The sequence below is a fragment of the Amblyomma maculatum genome, chromosome 10 (genome assembly GCF_055883805.1).
Source record: "Amblyomma maculatum isolate TAMU_Amacu chromosome 10, ASM5588380v1, whole genome shotgun sequence".
Classification (NCBI taxonomy): Eukaryota; Metazoa; Arthropoda; class Arachnida; order Ixodida; family Ixodidae; genus Amblyomma; species Amblyomma maculatum.
This window is the reverse complement of record NC_139353.1, coordinates 156,432,127-156,435,985: the sequence shown is the minus strand read 5'-3', so window position 1 is coordinate 156,435,985 and position 3,859 is coordinate 156,432,127. Positions and strand designations below refer to the sequence as shown.

Below are 3,859 nucleotides of genomic sequence, written 5' to 3'. Positions count from 1 at the left end.
TCCCAGACCCAGTCCCCATCCTTGTGCAAAAGAACACGCATGGGAGCAGTCACTTGGGCTAAATGTGGCAGGAAGCGGCCCAAATGATTCGCCATGCCCAAAATGCTTCTAAGCTCAGGAACGTTTCTGGGTGCTCTCAAATCGTTTATAGCACTGACTTTCGCTGGATCAGGATGAATACCTTCTTCATTCAGAATGTGATCCAAAAAACGCACATTTGCACTTGCTAGGCGTGTGATCACGTTACTTAAGCCCTCATCGTGTTGAGCTTTGCTTTCGCCAAACACTAGGACATCTCGATGAGATTAACGACCCCCGGCAGGCCACCTAGTATCTCAGATATCCTCTTTTGGAAGTACTCCGGAGCGGAGGTAATTCCAAAGGGTAGTCGCTTGAAACAGTATCTACCGAAGGGTGTTAAGAACGTGGTTAGCTCTTCCGAGTCTTTACTGAGTCGCACCTGGTGAAAACCTGAGTTGGCATCGAGCTTTGAAAACCATTTCGCTCCAGACAGTGACCCTAGAGCCTGATCCACAGTTGGTAACGTAAATCGCTCTCGAACTACGCATTTGTTCAATTGAGTGAGGTCTACGCAAACTCTCAGGTCTCCTGAGGGCTTCACTACCGGAAGAATTCCGGCGAACCATTCGGTGGGCCCATCCACTTTAATGATTATGCCTAAACACTCCATTTTATCTATTTCGCGCTTCAGGGACTCCCTCAGGGGAATTGGTACTCTGCGTGGAGCGCTTATGGCATGCGGGATAGCGCCATCTTGTAGCCTGATGGTGTACTGCCCTGGCATCGTAAAGAGACCGCGGAACATTTCTGGAAAACGCGTCTCGTACTGCAGGTTTCCCGACTCGACCGCGTCTGCAAATTTCACGATACCTAAGACCTCAAGTGCAGGTAATCCTAGAAGGACGTCGCGTAACGGACTGACAACGTAGCATGTTTGATACACTGTTTTCTCTTTCCATGCGATCTCTGCTACGAATTTGCCTAGTATGTTAAGCTTACTGCCTCCTGCACTTTGCAAGATTTCACCGGTTTTTACCAGTCGGGACGGTAATCCCGTAAACGTTGATGGTAATACTGACACTTCAGCACCTGAGTCAGCCTTAGCAAAAATGGGCACAGAATTTATGCGCACCTGAACAAATCGCGCTTTTCTGCATGCATCTATTGATCCCACGAAAGTCTCTCCAGTGTCCTGGTTGACCGCATAGACGCGTAGCTCTCCAGTTTCCTGGTTGACCGCTGAAACGCGTACCTTTCGTTGAGCGGAAGCCGTTGCTTTCTTCATCAGGCCTTTGCGAAATGTATCTTCTTGGCACAGTGAAGACACTTGGCAGCTCTGGCTGCGCACATTGTCCTGGGGTGGGCGTCGCCACTGCAGAAAGGACACCGCACCTGCGGCGTTCGTTGCCCATGCTGCCGCACCTCCGGCGTTCGTTGCCCATGCTGCCGCACCTCCGGCGTTCGTTGCCTATGCAGACGTCCCTTGTGCCTCTGTTGAACCACCGCGTCCACATTGGGGTCCTGGTCACGAATTTCCGATGACTGATGGCTGTGTTGTCCTCGAAGAGTACTTTGCTGCTTTTGGACGCTTTTCTTTAAGCGAGCCTTCGACAGCGCCGAAGCCCGCGTGAGCTGAGAATCCGTTTGCAAAGCTTCCGAGAGCTTTGCGTCGCGGAGCCCGACAACCAGTATGTCTCGGATCATCCGTTCTTTTAGTTCACCGTAGTCGCAACGTTACGCCAAGGCGTGTAACGCAGTGACGAAGTGGTCTACCAACTCTCCTGGCATTTGTACGCGTCTGTGAAAACAGGCGCTTTCGTACACGATGTTCCTCTCATTCACAAAGTGCCCGTCGAACTTTTTCTTTACGGTTTCATAGTTCTTGGCGTCTTCGTCAGATAGTGAAAACGTCTTGAATATGTCACGAGCTTGCCCCCCCCCCCATTGTGTACAACAGCGTGCGTACCTGAGCCTCCCCGGAGCATTCGTTGAGTCCCGCTGCATATCGGAAGTCGTCGAAATGTTCGATCCACGCCGGCCACTCTGACGTGCGGTCAAATCTAGCGGTGGCGGTTGCTGCAGTCCATGCAGCCGCATTGAAGGCGTCTTCGACATCGTGGATGGAAGGTGCCTGGCTCAGTGGGAAGATTCTTGACCATCTGACATCATGTCGTAGACGGCCACTTCTGACACCATGTCGTGTTAGCCCAGGCAGGGGGAGGGGCGCCGCTGCACCCGCGCCGGAACGCTGCCCGAGAAAGCAGTCCAGACACCGCGCTCCCACTTCTGACACCATGTCGTGTTAGCCCAGGCAGGGGGGGGGCGCCTACGACATGATGTCAGATGGTCAAGAATCTTCCCACTGAGCCAGGCACCTTCCATCCACGATGTCGAACACGCCTTCAATGCGGCTGGATGGACTGCAGCAACCGCCACAGCTTTACTTTGACCGCACGTCAGAGTGGCCGGCGTGCATCGAACATTTCGTTCGACTTCCGATATGCAACTGGACTCAACGAATGCTCCGGGGAGGCTCAGGTACGCACGCTGTTGTACACAATGGAGAGGCAAGCTCGTGACATATTCAAGACGTTTTCACTATCTGACGAAGACGCCAAGAACTATGAAACCGTAAAGAAAAAGTTCGACGGGCACTTTGTGAATGAGAGGAACATCGTGTACGAAAGCGCCTGTTTTCACAGACGCGTACAAATGCCAGGAGAGTTGGTAGACCACTTCTTCACTGCGCTACACGCCTTGGCGTAACGTTGCGACTACGGTGAACTAAAAGAACGGATGATCCGAGACATACTGGTTGTCGGGCTCCGCGACGCAAAGCTCTCGGAAGCTTTGCAAACGGATTCTCAGCTCACGCGGGCTTCGGCGCTGTCGAAGGCTCGCTTAAAGAAAAGCGTCCAAAAGCAGCAAAGTACTCTTCGAGGACAACACAGCCATCAGTCATCGGAAATTCGTGACCAGGACCCCAATGTGGACGCGGTGCTCCAACAGAGGCACAAGGGACGTCTGCATAGGCAACGAACGCCGGAGGTGCGGCAGCATGGGCAACGAACGCCGGAGGTGCGGCAGCATGGGCAACGAACGCCGGAGGTGCCTTGTCCATTCTGCAGTGGCGACGCCCACCCCAGGACAATGTGCCCAGCCAGAGCTGCCAAGTGTCTTCACTGTGGCAAGAAGGGACATTTCGCAAAGACCTGATGAAGAAAGCAACGGCTTCCGCTCAACGAAAGGTACGCGTTTCAGCGGTCAACCAGGAAACTGGAGAGCTACGCGTTTCAGCGGTCAACCACGACACTGGAGAGACTTTCGTGGGATCAATAGATGCATGCAGAAAAGCTCGATGTGTTCAGGTGCGCATAAATTCTGTGCCCATTTTTGCTAAGGTTGACTCAGGTGCTGAAGTGTCAGTATTACCATCACCGTTTCCGGGATTACCGTCCAGACTGGTAAAAACCGATGAAATCTTGCAAGGTGCAGGAGGCAGTAAGCTTAACGTACTAGGCAAATTTGTAGCAGAGATCGCATGGAAAGAGAAAACAGTGTATCAAACATGCTACGTTGTCAGTCCGTTACGCGACGTCCTTCTAGGATTACCTGCACTTGAGGTCTTAGGTATCGTGAAATTTGCAGACGCGGTCGAGCCGGGAAACCTGCAGTACGAGACGCGTTTTCCAGAAATGTTCCGCGGTCTAGGTACGATGCCAGGGCAGTACACCATCAGGCTACAAGCTGGCGCTATCCCGCATGCCATAGGCGCTCCATGCAGGGTACCAATTCCCCTGAGGGAGTCCCTGAAGCGCGAAAAAAAATAAAATGGAGC

The 3,859-nt window shown here is 52.7% G+C and overlaps 1 pseudogene; it reads left to right on the top strand.

The window, feature by feature from the left end:
- Window positions 1-2,408: 2,408 nt before the first annotated feature.
- On the top strand, window positions 2,409-3,237 carry LOC146177759 (uncharacterized; annotated as a pseudogene).
- Window positions 3,238-3,859: the final 622 nt, after the last annotated feature.